General features: G+C 37.9%; 1 long non-coding RNA gene across 1 annotated transcript in view; it reads right to left on the bottom strand.

Moving 5' to 3' along the window:
- Positions 1-3,056: 3,056 nt before the first annotated feature.
- The window catches only part of LOC122213456, a 116,183-nt gene continuing 101,710 nt past the window's right edge, over positions 3,057-17,529 (bottom strand). The window contains exons 4-5 of the long non-coding RNA XR_006199522.1: positions 16,238-16,305; positions 3,057-3,088 (exon numbers count right to left, since the gene is read on the bottom strand). This is a non-coding gene — a long non-coding RNA (uncharacterized LOC122213456). The remainder of the gene's footprint in view (positions 3,089-16,237; positions 16,306-17,529) is intronic.

Below are 17,529 nucleotides of genomic sequence, written 5' to 3'. Positions count from 1 at the left end.
AAGCGATCTTGTTGCCGAAATTTTTCTCACATTTCCCTTGCGATAGACCTTTAAAGAAAGGTGCTCTCGGAGTGTGGTAAGGACAGAGAGTAGAAATTTTAGATTGTCTACAGAACAGCTGCACTGTTCTGGTGACTGCTAATCAGTGCGCATGTGGAAAATTCAGTTCATGATGTTTTCATTGTAACAGGTCACCCTGAGGATGGAGTAAGGCAGTCATAGTTCACTCTCTCCTCTCTGGTTTAAGGCTACTCGGAGTTATCAAAGAATCAGAAATTGTCCCATAACAGTTCTCAACAACTCTTATATAACTATAAAAATAGAAAATGAGTAATAATATCTATTGATGACACAGATATGGTGGCAATATAAATGGTTACCATCTTTTGGGAAAACAACTGAAAATATCTATTAAAATTAAACCTTTGCATACACTTCAGCCCCATAGTCTAATTTTTGGGAATCGATTCCATGGGTATGAGTATCAGAATATATAACGGAAAATACAAAAAAAACAAATTACTGCAGCACTGGTTAAGGTGGCACAAAATAAAATGCAAGCCAGATGAATGCCAACACATGGAAAACACTTAAATAAATTATGCATGGACTTATAAAACATTAGCAATTATTATTAAAGAATAATTAAGTTCTGTGAACTGATGGGCGACTTGGGGGTATTCCAAAATGTGTTGAATGAGGAAAATGACGTGAATGGAAGAGTATTTAATATTCCACTTCTGTAAACAACGACAAAAAAGTGTATGGAATGTGTACGTACATTAAATTACAAAAGGATACAAAATGTGAGGAGTGAAAGGGACAATGAGAGCAAAGGATAGAGAAGGTGGGGAAGTAAGGTAAGCAGAAAATTAAAGTCGGGAAGAGACTACTAATGAAGAACCATAATACGATATGATGTGTGTGAAATTATAGGTGTATATGTATGCTTACAGAAATTAGAAGAGCAAGATGGATCTCTTATGAAGATGTCCATAACGTATTAAACAGAAAAAAGTAACAATTAAGTAATGGGTACTTTCTGATTCTATTTCAGGATAAAGGAAATAAATAGCATCTCTATACAGATATATCTATGGCTATGTGTTTGCCTGAGCAAGAATAAGGGTTTGGAAAGATACGGAATCAGATCTCCAGGGGATGACCTTGGGATGGGGTGGGTTAATTAAGAATTTGGGCTGCTGGGGCAGGTGAATGTTAGCTTTGCCCACTTTTGAACTGCATTATGTTGTTTTACTTATTACAACCCAAAAGTATTACTTTGGCAATTTGAAAAGAAGAAAACATGCAAGTTAGAGATTCTGGATAATTGAACAATTTTCTAACTAATTCATGGGGAAAAATAGTTCTTAAATATTTTTGAATTAATTTTTTTTAAATCATTTATTTTAAACTATTAAAGCTTCATTAAATTCACCAATGTACCGAATCCTTATTGGAAATCCTTATTTTGGTCAAAGAATTAAAGTTACTTCAAATATAGTAATGAAATTCTTAAGCATCTATTTAACTAAAGCTCGCAAAGTAAATCATATTCACTGTCATTTTTGCATAGGAGTAACAGTTCTGGCTTTTGAGAGCTATCAAAAATAGCATTTCATGGAGCCGTTACTATATGGCAGACATTATGCTTTTATTTTTTTTTTTTGAGCTATAATTTACATACATAAATTTTACACAAAATTTCCCTTCTATTCCCTCAAGAAACAGATGCCAAGATGAGAATAAGCATGCATTATGTTGGCAAAGGTTGTTGTCGTTTTTAATTTTAGCTATTGTAATAGAAGTTTAGTTACTTCCCATTGATAACTTTTACAAAGAACTACATGAACAGCCCTATTCAGCAGGTGAAATCTCCCCAATGGACTTATTTTAAATAGCTTGCCCATGGCAATTCAGAGCTGGTTTGATCTTGAAAATGCTGCCTGTAACCACATGTGACCTATAGTCTGCAAGGATCCTAAGTCTTTATTCAGTGATGGTTGGTTATGCAGGTGGCTGTTCAAAGTCAGTAAGGCACAGAGTGTATTTCCTGGTTATTTCCTCAGTTTAAGGAGGTGATCAATATCACCTTTTGAAGCTTTTTGCAGGTTTATCTTTGGGTAGTGGGAATACAGAAAATGCAAATAAATAGAAAATAGAGATAAAAAGTCATCCACACCCTATTTAGTAAGCATGTAAGTTTAAACTCAGTTTGATGGAAGTTGAGGGAAAAAAATTATTGAAAAGTAACATCAATCGTAAGCTGAGACTTGTATATAATGAGTTAAGTTTATTAAGGTAAATTTTCTCTCTGAAGTGCTAAGTATGTAGTGAAGACACATTGGCAAAAATCAGTTTTTGTGTTTTAGGACTCTAGCATAAAATGAAGAAGAAACAAGGATTGTGAATGATGTCCAGTCCTCCATCTTTATGATTCTGATTTGTGTTACATCAGTAGAATAATTCTACTGAAAACCAGCATGATTAACCACGATGTGACTTTTAAGGAATTCATTTGGTGGAAGGTGGGGTGAAAAGGAAGTTAAACAAAACCTTTGTGGGGTCTTCTTTGATGTTATTTTTTAGTCTTTTGTTTTTGGCAGGGGTTGGAGTGCAGTTAGGGAAAATAAGTGGTAGAGAAAGGGATTGTGTGATTTAGGAATAAATAACTGAGTAATGTGGCCCCAGTGAGACCCAGAGGTTGGGATTGGAGGGTGGGTGTGAGGGCATGTGAACTGAAAGGTAGTCCATTTTCATTTTTTGTATTTTTGCTTTTTAAATCTAGGGTTACATCCGAGGCTGTATTTATCTCTCTAGAAAATTATCAGTAGAATACAGAAACAAAGAATACAGAAACTAGGCTCTATTTCCACCCTCTTGTGTGTATGTCTGTGTAAACTGGCAAGCTATAAGCTTCCAATGAGCTTAGAAATGGCATACCAGCTTCTCTCCTACCATAGCATCAATGTTTATCTACCTCTCCCACAATTAAAATCAGATGTCCGACCACAAGCAAGAGTGAGGCTTTGCTTACCTTAATAATGACTGCTTGTAACCTCACTATTCAGCCACTTAACTACTGGCCCTATGAATCAAATCAGCAGAGAGGAAGAAAAGTGTCAGTGTCAGAATCCACTTTGGGCATTTAAGCTGACTCCACATTTACAAAAACATTCATAGAAACAAATTCCAACCTCAAATCTTTTTCTCCGACTTCAAGTCCATCAGATTGCAAGTTAATTACTAATTCTAGTTGACTGCATAAATCAACAGACCAAAAATGTGTAACCATTTGCTTAAAGGGCAAATGATTTGTGAAATTTCACCTAGCTGTTTTTATTCATGTCATGCAAAATTATGTATATTACCATTATTCACCATTTAATCATCAGCCACATTCTAAACAGTTTGAAATATCAAGTCAAATCTAAATTCTCTGAATTTTAAAGTGTTTAATTACACGAGGAATAGCAAAACAGGAAGAAATTATTCAAAGCTAATTTTGCAGATCCTTGCAAGAATGGAAATGACAACCGTATTTCCAATAGGTCCAAAACCAGAAGTTAATTTTATTTCTCAAGTCAACAAAACTCTTTTTATTGAAATGCCAATCTGTTCACAGAATTACAAACTTACTGTATGCTAGAAAAAGGCTTAAAGAATGAACACAAACAGTTAAAAGGAAATCGTTGACAAAATACAAAATGAATGCATTCTAGGTAAGTGATTCTATTCAATTGCACATCTAATTGAGATATTTTGGATTCCTAAGCATAAGCTTAATTTTTTTCCTCCCAAGTTTGGTCAACTTTGATTTAACAAGCACTGCGTGCCTTGTCCTACCTCTTCGCTCTACTCAGATATCAGATTAATGTAAATTTAGTATTTGTTTTAATTCTATAACACACTCTTACAATATCTTCTGTCTATGCATTGAGCAAGAGAACTATTTGCAGACCTTGATTCTTCATTAAGTGGATGGAAGCATTTCTCCAGAGGTGTCTGATATATGGCAATAATGAAATAATATGACCAATTTGGTAAATGTTCACCAAAAGACCTCGAGACATTTACACATATGCAAGAAAACACAATGCATTATAGAAGAAGAGAAAAAGTAAATATAATGAAACTAGCTTATATAGAAATAATTGCCTCATTGGTTTGTGTCTCAACGTATTTTAAGGAGGACACTATTTACAATGATAATATAGGATGCTAGCATTCTTTCTAAAGTTAGGGAACCCAGTTTTATTTTTAGCAGGCTCTTAATATTTGTAGAAAAAGAGCTTAGCTACACCCCCCCCCCATATTACATAATCTAGACTTATAAATGGAATGACTTCATTTTCAGTGATTGAGGTCTGAAGTTAAATTCATCAGTTTGTTATTCATTATATTTTGTCAAGACAAAAGAAAAAAAAAAAAAAGCTTAGTGTGCTGGGGCACCTGCGTGGTTCAGTTGGTTAAGCATCTGACTTTGACTTAGGTCATGATCTCACCATTCCTGAGTTTGAGCCCCATGTCAGGCTCTGCGTCGACAACTCAGAACCTGGAGCCTGCTTTAGGTTCTGTGTCTCCCTCTCTCTCTGCCCCTTCCCCACTCACACTGTCTCTCAAAAATAAATAAACGTTGGGGCGCCTGGGTGGCTCAGTCGGTTAAGTGGCCGACTTCGGCTCAGGTCATGATCTCGTGGTCCGTGAGTTCAAGCTCCGCATAGCGCTCTGTGCTGACAGCTCAGAGCCTGGAGCCTGTTTCAGATTCTGTGTCTCCCTCTCTCTGACCCTCCCCCGTTCATGCTTTGTCTCTCTCTGTCTCAAAAATAAATAAACGTTAAAAAAAATAAATAAATAAACGTTAAAAATAAATAAATAAGCTTAGTGTGATTCCAAAAGTAAATAACTCATTTTGAGGTAAATCACTGAGAATTTAAAATTAAACTAAAATAGACGCTTCTGTTTTATTAATGAAATAATTAATAAAGGAACAGTAGTTTTCACATTCTTTCTGCATCACAGATCTCTTTTAGAATAAAAATCTGATGAAATGTCTGGATTTTCCCAGAAAAAAAAAATGTATATTCTAACTAAATTTTGTATATGGTTTCTCTGTAAACTTGTCCTTTCACACCAAATTTTAAAAACCTTTAACTTGGGGTCAAGTTAAAGAATACCTGCATGCAATAAGGATCCTGTCATAATTATGTTTATTGTTACCAGACTGAGCCACAATTTGGCTCAGATTCCTAGCAGCCAGGGGGAAATAGAAAGCCTGGTTATGATGACCTCATTAGAAAAAAAGAAACAGGGAAAACAAAGTTTTGCCTAGCAATGAATTATAAATAATTTCCCCTGGAACTGTTTTTGTAAACTTTACTTTGGAAACTGTGCATAATCTCACTTGCAATAGTAAATTTCATGTAATTTCTTATTTTAGGCACTTAAGAAAATAAGAGGACATAAGATTACTAGGAAACATATAGCCTGTTGGTCGTCTGAACCATAGGAGAATATGCATTCAGTTCACCTGGTAGTTAGTCAATTCTATCCTTAGACTTTATAGACCTTAGGCTTACATTCCTTAACATTTTACTGCTCATTTAAAGCTGGGCTTTTAATAGGTACAGTTCAGGTATCAGCCCTCTGAAAATCTCTGATACATTCAGCCTTATGAAAGATAGGAAAAGAAGAAACAACATGTGTATAATAAAGTCCCCAAAGAAGAAAACCAAAACAATAAAATGAGATATTTTAAAAATCTATAATAAAAAAAACTTTCCTAAAATTAAGAATATATATGCATAAGACAGTACATGTTGAAAGGACATACTGTGTACCTGGGAAAATAAAATGAGAACACAGGAAAGTAAGGAAATTACTGGTTGTTGACAAAATTGAGTAAATTCTCTTGACATCTGGGAAACATCTTGAAATCTAAGTCACTTATAACTGACAGAAAATAAAATTGTGAGGAATTTTCAATAGCAACATTTTATGCCTTCTAGGATAAAGCAAAAATAAAATCTGGACCAACTGTTTTCTACTCAGATAAGTTGCTTTTCAAGTATAAAGCCAAACTCTTTTCAACATCCCATGAGTTATTCCTGATGTATCCATTCAAGAATAACCTTCAGACAATTAAAATGACTGGATAGACATCAATTTAAGGGCATTTGGTGAGCATTAGCATATAGTTAATTATAGAACAGTGAGTAAATAATGGTAATAAGGGAAGAAATACAATATGTAATAATTATAGGTACCAATCCTAATGCTGACATCTCCCCTAAGGGTACAGAGTGAATAAGATGAAGGAACAGGGATAGAAGGTAGACTTCTTTCAATATACCTTGTTCTATGGAATTGACTTTGAATCTGTGTAAGCATTTTATATAATAAAAAATTAAGTCCCTAAAAATTGAATTAAAATGAGAGAAGTGAATCAAAACCAGTAACTAGTGCAGGCATAACCCCTCAGAAACGAATCCAAATATCTTTTCGTTTGTATTTATTTTTTTAGAGACAGAGCAGGGGAGAAAGACAGAGGGAGAGAGAGAGAGAGAGAGAGAATCTTAAGCAGGCTTGCTCAGCATGGAGCCCAAAGCAGTGCTTGATCCTATGACCCTAGGGTCATGACCTGAGCTGAAATCAAGAGTCAGATGCTCAACCAACTAAGCTACCCAGGTGCTCCAAAATATTTTTTAAAAAACAGTTTTTGATTGTACATCCCTAATATATGCCTTAAGGACAAAAAAAAAAGCTAGAAAAAAAATGGTAGTTTTCAGTAATCATAGTATAGGTGATAGCAATGATTTTGTAACTCAAAAATGTTGTATGCATAAAGTATAATTCTGCGATATTATAATCCTATTATCCAGTGTCCTTGACAAGCAAGATTCTTGACAAGGGAGAAAGGAAAAACTGATGTCAGAAAGAAGAGATTAATAAGAGCTTTTAGTCCTGAATTTGAAGTCTCAGTATAAACTGACATTTTCTGCTTGAAAGAAACTATTTGTAGTTTTTTCAACTGAAAAGTCTAAGAAACACTGATGCACCCAGTAGCAAAATGTCCTAGAAGCACTCTTGCTCCCCAGGATGTGGTGTTGAAATCCAATTTCCTTCTGAAAGGAACAAGAGATCTTTGGAGAGATGGCTAATTCTAGATTCAGATCCAGGACAGGAAATATACAAGCTTGTCTTGGAAACTCTTGTCACATCAGATAATGAGGAAGCTATCAAAGATTATTAAGTGTGTGTCAAAAACTTGAAAATCAGCTCTCAGAGACTGTCAAAGATGAAGCAATATGAAGATCAATGAGAAAAAAAAACCCTTCAAAAGATTGAAATTCACCAGGGGCTCCTGGGTGGCTCAGCCAGTTGAGCCCTGACTTTTGATTTTGGCTCAGGTCATGATCCCAGGGTGGTAGGATTGAGCCCTGCATTGGGCTCTGCGCTGAGTGTGAAGCCTGGGTTTTTTCTTTTCCCCTCCCTCTGGCCCATCCCCACTCATACTATCTCTAAAAAAAACAAAAACAAAAACATATTTAAATTCATCAGTTTAAATCCATGAGTTCATAATGATACTTAAAACAATAATTGGTCAGCCATCGGAAGACTCTAATGAACCAACTCATTACTTTGAAAATGTATAAGCAAAGAACCACTGAGTAAATTATGGTAGGTCAGCAAATAAATGAGAAAGAAATGACAGAATTGGAATATCATCCATTTGTAACACAAAATGTGTTCGTGGATGTAGGCATTAAGTATCAATTATTACTAATACCAAAAACAGAAAGAAAACCAGATATTAGGTGTCTCCTGAGAGAGGAAGGAATCTTTCCAAAAAATCAAACCTGAATCTGGTTAGTCTTCCTGATCCATTTATTAAGTCACAGACAAGTCAGAGGAAGAAGGAATATGCTAAACCCTGCTATGGAGATGTAATCAGGACAAAGAATTCTACAGGACACACAATTGAGTTTCTTCAAATAAAGTGAAGAGAGGAAAAATAGATGGAAGGGGAACCCCCCATAGGTGAGAAAGGAATATATTAACCAATAATAGCATGTAGGCCTTGTTTGGATCCTGATTCAAACCAGAAAACTTTCTGACATTAAAGATATAGTTGGAAATGTAGACACTGACCAAATATTTGATGGCATTCAGAATTATTTTATTTTTAAAGCTACCATCATGGTATTGTGGTTATGTAGAAAGAAGAGTCTTCTTCTTTTAGAGTTACACACTGAAATGTTTGTTGACAAAATGAAATGTCTGAAATTTGCTACAAAATCATCCTGGAAGGTGTACATGGTGAGAGGTTCATGTTACAACATGAAATCATTTTGTCGAAGCTGGGTAATGGCACAGGAGAAGTTTATTACAGTATTATATTTTATTTTTTAAAAAATGAGATGTTTAAAATAAAAATGTGCATTTGGTCGCTTTGCCTGAATGGCATTGCTTTGCTCTGATGGCACTTGAGAGACTTGAAATTTTCTGCATTAGGAGAGATTTCTTCTCCCTCCATTTCGGTGCAAAGCAGGCAGTGCTGCATGTGAGCCCAGTGAGAGTTAAAGACAGCTAGCAGCTGATACATCTGGGGAACATTAGCTATATTAAGGACAAGCCAGCATGAAAAGGTAACCGGAAGAAGCAGCTGAGTACTCTCTGGTCAAGCCTTGAGGTCATCTGAATTAAGGGATTGCGGTTCCCAGTCTAGCAAGGGACGTGTATCATTTCAGCTCTCTGTTTTAAGCCCCAGCACAAGATTCCTTTGGTTTGGAACTGCATCAAAACTGAGACCAAGACTTTTCTATTCTCAATAAGCAAGTTTCAATGTCTTGTATCACACAACACCTTTCAGGAAAGAATGAACAGGATTTACATTTATAGTAACAAAAACTCCATGTCTTTTGGATTTTTTTCCGTTGCAAAAACTTCTATTAGCCATATCTGTGTATATGACGAGAAACACTTCTTTTGATTGTTGTAGGGATCAAAAGAAACCTGCAGTATTTATTATGTGGTGGCACTGTAAAAAGCATAAGAATTCCTATAAAGGCATGGTAGAATTATCGGGGTCCTATAGCTTCAGGAAAGACAGGACTTTGAAATCAAACTGAAATTGTGTAAAATCTAACTGCCATTTCTCAGCTTGTTGGGTTAGGCCATGTCTATGGTTTAGTTCCCTCACTTACAGAACAGGATTGTAGTGAGGTGTAAAGATAATACCTAAGTTGGGGCGCCTGGGTGGCTCAGTTGGTTAAGCATCTGACTCTTGATTTTGGCTCAGGTCATGATCTCATTGTTGTGAGATCGAGCCCTGCATTGGGCTCCACACTCAGCGAGGAGCCTGCTTGAGCTTCTTTCTCTCTCCCTCTTCCTCTGCCCCTCCCTGACTCGGGCTTGCTCACTTGGTCTCTTTCTCTCTCTCTCTCAAAAATAAAATGAAATCTTAAGACAACAACAACAGGTAATACCTAAGGCAGCTACCCCAGAGTATACATTCAGTATGTAGAAGAACTGCCATTTTCACATTTGCTTTCTTATGAGCAGCAATTTCTGCCACTTGCCTTTGAATAAAAGCATGTTTGAGTGAGTATCAGGCATCTTTCTCCTTATGTAAACACCACTCCTGGACATTCCCCTAGCCTACCAGCTCAATCTCTCTTGAAGACAAACCTGAAACAAGCCAATAATTATTACAGATTCATTTTCCTTTTATGGTGAAACAATTTTTATTAAAAGTTGAAGGCTGTATAACAATGTGTCAGGAAGCCTCAAGTACTGGTTATTATGAAGACTCTAATACACTGATAATTTAACTAATACTAACAGAGATGCAAAAATAAGTGTAATAGACATGCTGTTTGAGAAAACGTAGTCTTAATAAACACAGAATACTGAATGTGCCACACTTTGGCCATTTATAGTTTGAGCTAGAAGACGGTCTGTCTTCCGGGTGCCTTGTCTTTTACAATTAAAACAGCAGTGAATAATAAAAATGTATAAGCCATTTTGATGTAATCTTAAGGTACATAACCTGATGGCATGCTTCTAACCAGCCATATCTATATTGTAAATTTCACTTGAAATACATGATAAAATGAGCCCATTTCACACATGGTAAAAGCTAAGGCCAACAAGAGTTTTCCATCAACCTGTAAGGCGTTTAAGGTAGGACAGAAGAGGTAGGAAGCAAGAGAGCTGGTAGCTCAGGAACTAGTAAAAGACTGTGAAGTCACTACACAACACTGTGGACCTACTCTCGTTCCTACTAGTCATTTCACTGACTAGAAGCTGGGACATTGGGAAATATACTTTCTTGTGTTTTCAGCATGTTTATTATATAATCAATCCAAGTCCATTGTAGAAGAATTAGAAGTTGTAAAGAAAAACAAAATTGCCTAAAGCCCTACCATTCAGAGATAATCCCATTATTGCATATTGATGTATCTCTATCTAGATTTTTGTATGAACATATAAATAAATATATATTCCATAACTTATTTTTTGCAGTTGATATTCTTTTATGAATATTTTCTGTGACACTTGGTAAAGATCTACACTAAGAAGTGTGATAATATGGTATTGTTTTCTGTTGCATATTTGTTTTTGTTGGTTTTTTTCTTTTACAAACGTGCTTGAATATATATCTTTATACAAAGGAAATATGATGTGTGAAAATTCCCACAAGTGATATCTTAGCATGGTATAAATTTGACTTCCTAATATCTCAGCTCGTGCTCCTTGTGAGAAGTAGTCCTTTATTCACTTCCCATGGCAGACTTTCTTATTTCCATAACCGACTTTTCTATGTTGGCAACATAGCAAATTAATGGAAAAGCCCACAGTAGGGTGATGGAAATAGGTATTATTTTTTGTCCATAATCCCTCTTGAGCAGGTTTCCTATTAAGTGAGAAAATATTTCTCCAAATACATGGTGTGGCCATTGGTGACGAAGCTAGGGAACAGACAAGGACACTGAGAGGAGATGCCTGCTGTCTTCACTGTGGCTTCACAGGAGCATCTGAAACCATCTCTGGGTTTAAGAGTGAGTCCATCTGACCAGATATTTTAGCAAGTTTTTCAGCAGCCAAAAGTCCAACTCAGATATAGCTTAGTTTTTCACGAAGCTGATGAACCCTTAGCCATTTTAAATTGTATCTATTAAATGCAATTCATCAGACCTTGCAATGGGTGCTTTGGCATTATACATCTTTGGTTCTTATTCATAAGCTTCTAACTTTCTAATTCTACTCTACCAAAGTCAGTCATTTCCCATGAAGAAAACCAGAATACGATGTCTTGTTTCAATTTCAGAATCAGGTTACATTTCTGGTTTCAGTGAGTATGCACAAGAAATACATTTTGGGTGACTGAAGCTCTGTAATTTTTAGTGACTAACTATAAAGAAAATATTTACAAAGAAAAGTCTTAGTGGATGTCTAAGTAGCTCATATACACTGATGGCCCCCAGAATCTATTCTATACACGTTCTCATGTTATAATACATTGCACTACCTACCTCGGGCACCTAATTCAGGAGCAATCCACATGTATAAGGAGTCAGCTTGTGGCCAAAATCAGAATGAGGCCAAATTCTCAACAGGCTGCTCACATGAGCCTCTCTGCTCATGGTTTTGATTCATCTGCATTTGGCAGAAGAAAATAGTGCCAACCCCAGCAGGTGAGGAGGTAAAGGAAGAACCCCAGAGTAGACAAGGATGTCAGGAAACCGGAATATCAGGACAGTACAGAAATGCAGAAACACACATGAACAAGGTCGATGCCAATGTCAGTGCAATCCAGACCTGGTGTCGGAACAGCTGCCAAGATAAAAAGGATCCTTTTTGGAAAAATGCTTTTCCCAGGTCTGCCCTACCTTGTTATATACCACATGAACGCTCAGGGAAAGTCTGACCAACCATTTGCTAACCATTTGTTAGTTGTGTTAACACTGATCACATACGTCCCTCTGACAATTACTGCTGGGTCATAGGAGGAAATAGAGATGCATAACTAAACCAAACCAAACCAAAACAAAACAAAACAAAACATCATTCCTCCTGCAAAGGCCAAGGTCCTTTTCAGTCCTGACTGAGTAGTGCACCGGTGAGCAGCTGGGGACACAGGCTGCTTAGCTACGGGAGTCTCTGGGTCTCCAGAAGCACCGCTGGTAGGAGTTTCAACAGAAGGAGGAGTCTCAACAAGTCACGTCAGTCGTTGAGTAGCCCTTGCAGCAGAGAGACACTGGTCATACCTGCTCCTGCTGCTGGCCTCACTTCTAGCATGGTAGAAAAGCAGGGACTTGTGTCAAAGAAAAGGTTAGAAGACATTCAGTGTGTCACCTGGGTAGGTGTGCTTGAAAGGGGGGTGTTGTCACAGTGCAGGCAGTGCTGCAGGTACCTGAACTGCAGGCCTTGGGATCGAGCACATGTTGACTCCATCGGTGGCAAGGGACCCACAGTGGGAGAAATCCCAGTTAACTATGGGACTGGAAGCTGCAGCCCCTGTAACTTGATGGGTTAACATCATCCTAGAACTTGCTACCAGCACAGAGAATGACGGTTTTGTCATTGACCCACAACATCATGGTGGCTCAAGAAAGGTAGTCAATGACCCAAAGAGGCAGTAGTAGAACTAGGTAAAAGCATGTATGAAGGGTTTTGAAACTGACAAATAATCTAGGCGGAGCCCCTAAAATATGTAATGAACTTGGTGTGCCAAACCCAATCAGGACTTACTTACTGTGCCTCCATTCAGCCCTGATGCCAGTTAGAGATCTGGAAAATCCCCTGGGACCTCCAGGGAGGGAGCTTTACGCCAAGGTAACCACCTGTTGAAATGCAGGGCTCAGTGCACTGCAGGTCAGTCTAGGATGACCCAAGTGAAGAAGGGTGTGGAAGGATACACACGAGGCTTTATAGAGACCAAGATCCAGGCTGCCACACAGGCTGGGAACAGATCTTACACTAGCATTGCTCTAGCGGGGTCAGTGAGCACTATTATGTAGCAGGAGTGGACTGGAGACAGCCCAGAGGAAGTCTCAGTTAGGGCAGGCCCTGGGGAGCCACAGCTTGTCCAAGCAGAAGAGAAAAATGGAGCCCAGTAGTCAACCCTCAATTTTAGTGGATATGGGGAAGTTAAAGACAGATCCATTTTTGATGATAAAATAGTGAGGATATTCTGCCATAATCTTCCCCCATAACAGCTATACCTCAGTGGGATGGTAGAGCCACCTGAGGACATTTTGGAAACTTTAGGAGGCTTGTATTTCCCTTTTGCCACACTGATTGGGAAATGCTGTGGACATTCAGTGAGATGGGTTAGGGATACAAGGTGTCCCGCAATCAAATAATTGTACCACATCCTGCCCAACCTTCACCTTGTCTCACTAGAAATTTACATAGATGAAAAATCTACCTAGAGCCTACCTTTCTTTATATTAACACAAAGTAGTTCTGTACCGTTTTAATATACATAGAATCTTTGGTAATAACTGTAACTGGAGAGAAGACTGCATTTGGTTTCACGGGAATGATTCCACAAACCGTTCCCCGTCTCAGAAGACCACATCACTAACAGTAAGGCTGCGCATGATTTTGAGGCCACCCTACACAACATACCTGGGTGGTCAGAGTCTGTACGTGTCACATTCATGATGATTCTGCACATAGTTGCACATCTGGATGCCTAATTATATGTTACGGTGCAGTCATATCTGAGTCATTATAAATTAAAAGTAACTAAATTAAAAGTAACTAAATTAAAAAGCAAACAGAGAAAATAAAGCCAAAAGTTAATTTTGAGAAAAGATTAATAAAATCAATCAACTCCTAGCAGGACTGATGAAAAATAGAGAAAAGGCTCAAAATACCAATATCAGAAATGAAAAAGGAGTCATCATTAGAAATCATGCAGGCATTAAGAAGGTAAGAAGAGGCTATTATTTAGAACCCTAGGCAATTAATTTGAGATTTCATGTAAATCAGTTAATTTTTTTAAGTTTATTTATTTTGAGAGAGAGAGAGAGAATAGGAGGGGCAGAGAGAGAATCCCAAGCAGGCTCTGCGCTGTCGGCAGAGAGCCTGACGTGGGGCTTGATTACAGGAACCATGAGACCATGACCTGAGCCAACACCAAGAGTCAGATGCTTAACCAACCTTAACCACCCAGGCTCAAGCTCTTCCTGACAATAGAGAAGAGGAACCCTTCCCAACTTCTGTAATGAGTGAGCATTTCCTTGGTCTCTGTAACCAAAGATCTTTGTTTTTCTAAAAAGGAAAATGTAAAACTAAGCTTTCTCTTCAAGTTAGGTAACAATTCTAAACAAAATAACAGCAAACATAATCAAGCTCTGTATAACAAGGATACTATATCATAACCAAGATGGAGGTATTCTAAAAATATAAGGTTCAGTTAACATTTGATAATCAAGCAAAGTAGGTTAGCAATTAACAGAAAAAGGGGAGAAAAATAATAGGTCATCTCAGTAGAGGCAGGGAAAGCACTTGGTAAAACTCAACACCCATTTGTGATAATGACTTCTACAAGAAGTAGAAAGGTCTTCTTTATCTGATGATATATAAAAAAAAAAAACCACCGACAAATAATATAAATATAAACCAAAAAAAGAATCTTATCATATTTAGAGGTGAAATATTGAAAGCTTTTATTAAGAGACTGGGAATGAGACACGGGTTCCTCCTATCACCATTTACTATATTGGGCAATCATCACAAACCCCAGTGTCTGTAAGGTTCATGGCAATAGGGAGGGGTGGGGTCTATGGAATTTGAGAATCTTCTGCCAAAAGTCATTCAAATTCAATTACAAAGCAAAACCAAACAAAACCAAGACAAAACAAAACAAAAATCACTGAGCCAGCCAAATAAAATATCTGCAGGCCAGATTTAGTCTGCAGTCTGCAAATTGGTGAACTTGGTTGGGGTTGTTTTGGGCCCAGCTGATAGGATAATAAACTTCACGTCTTAAGTGAAAACAGTAATCAAGTATATTACTACCTGAAGGAGACCCTGTGTTTTAATAGATGTCAAAGTCTCAAGCTAAACTTTGTGTAATTTGGAGGAGAGCGCTGAAAAGGCAAGCCATACAATACTCAGAAGGAATAAACAATACTAGGGTGTCAATGGAAAGAGAGGCTCACATCGTGGGACTTCAGGAGTAGCGATAAACAGCAAAACCACTGGGTTATGAATTATTCCAAGAAATCCCCAGGGCATCTCTGCTTGAATTTATCACATTGTACAAATGTGAAAGAAGACAGATTAAAAAATGCAGTAGTGAGTTGACTGTTTTGGTAAATACTCCCATTAGAAGTACTTGCATGTAAGAGGCACTGGTGAAATCTTTGAATTTGAATAGTGTTCTTTCTTGATATCTGCTGTCCTAGAGGCCCTAGGACATGAATGAATGAATAGGATGAATAGGAATGGTCCTTTATGCCCTTAGACTGGTGTCATCAGCTTGCTCCTGGGCCCAGAGTTGCAGACACAGGAAAGCAGAAGGCAGGCAGGCCAGTTTGCTCAGCAAGAACCCCTCTTGGGTGGTCCATTTTGCACATGTGTTAAGAACTGGCTTGACCCAGAACTGCCTCCCTCATTTCTGCAGGGCGAGGTTTATGGAATCTTTGGTGCAGTGACTTTCTGAATCTAAACTGACCTTGGCTTTTGTGTTTCCTTGGATAACCGTCTCTCCGCTTTGCAAAGCAGATGAGCTCTCTGCCTCCCTTCCAGATGAGGTGGAGATTGGAGAAGATAACTGAAAGTTTAAACCTGACACCCCTCTGGTGCCTTTGCTGCTTGGTGTGGGTTTCCCAGGTCAGCCAGTGAGACAGCTCCAGGAGCTCACCCAGAGTCCTTGAAGGAAATCTTATCCCTGAAGCAAGACTCATGTCAGTGGAGACTGACAAAACTGACTGCCTGCACAGTGGTCAGTCTGGCTGTCACCCACATGCCCAGTGCCCAGCATGGCACCTGGAAATGCCTATTTTCAGAAATGCCAGGGTTTGGGGAGTCCTTGACTGTGTTTGTATTTATGATCACAACTCTATGTTTTAGATGATGTGGCTTGGATTCGTCTTCGTAGTTGTCTTCAGACTTTTCTGCCCTTCAAAACAGGAGCTGCTACCAAGGACCTAAGGAGGTGATACTAGGAGCAAAGGGAGAGCATTAAATGCTGTTTAAGTTGACAACTCCAACTTACCTTTGGACTCGGTCCTTATCAACCACCTCCAATCATCTCTAATTCATTAATCTGCTTTTTGCTTCTTCCTGAAAAAAAGGGATAACAGAAGAAAAATATTTTTTTTCTTTTACTATAAGTTTTTTCAAGAACAGTGCCAGGCAGCACTACCTTGGCTAGGGTTTCTGACACAAGTTAGTTTTAAGGAGTTTATCACATTCACTGTTTTTATTTTATTATTTTGTTTTGTTTTATTTTATTTTATTTTATTTTATTTTATTTTATTTTATTTTATTTTATTTTATCTTATCTTATTATTATTTGATTTTATTTTAAGTTTACTTATTTATTTGGAGAGAGAGAGGCAGAGAGAGAGAGAGGGCGAGACAGAATCCCAAATAGGCTCCGTGCTGTCAGCGTAGAGCTGACGCAGGGCTCGAACTCATGAGCCATGAGATCATGACCTGAGCTGAAATCAAGAGTCAGTCGCTTAACCGAGCCACCCAGGAGCCCCACAACATTCACTATTTTAGTTTTTAGGTGGCAGAAACCTTGCCTGGGTGTCAGAGTTCATGTGCATGCTCTGTTTACTAAAACATGAGTCACAACTGAGGGTTTCTCGTTGCCCTTTGTTATGAACAGTGTCACTTGTATCAGACCACACTTTCTGGTTTGTGCCTTCAAATACAGCTTTGGTTACCATGAAATACTGAACTTTTGTCGGTGAAATTTAAATTTCTTACATGGGGGAAAGTCCAAATCACATCGGGGAGAGAAGAAAGAGATCTGAAGTTGGGGAAAGTCCAGAGACTTGAATTTACTTGTTAATTAATGTATCCTATGCCTAAATAGAGCATAACTTAGTAAATGGTTGTTGAATGACTTAGTGGTGGGGAACTTTACTTTTGGAATGAAGGTATCTCATAAAGAATCCTTTTGGGGATAAAAGGAGCCCAGTACATTAGCTAAATAATTATGGGCCACATTTAAAAAAAATCACATGTATCAATACTTTATTAAATAGAAAAACAGAGATTTGAAAAAGAGCACTGGTTTTATTTTTTTTTTAATTTATTTATTCATTTTGAAAGAGAGAGAGGGTGCATGCTAGTGGCGGAGGGGCAGAGAGAGATGGGGAGAGAGAACCCCAGGCAGGCTCCGCACTGTCAGAGCAGAGCCTGATGCAGGGCTCGATCCCGACAACCGTGAGTTCATGACCTGAGCTGAAATCAAGAGTCAGATTGATTAACCAATTGAGCCACCCAGGCACCTCGAAAAATAGCACTGGTTTTAAATCACCAAAGTTTCCATAG

Source organism: Panthera leo, chromosome A2, assembly GCF_018350215.1.
Source record: "Panthera leo isolate Ple1 chromosome A2, P.leo_Ple1_pat1.1, whole genome shotgun sequence".
Taxonomy (NCBI): Eukaryota; Metazoa; Chordata; class Mammalia; order Carnivora; family Felidae; genus Panthera; species Panthera leo.
This window is presented reverse-complemented; position numbering and strand designations above follow the sequence as displayed.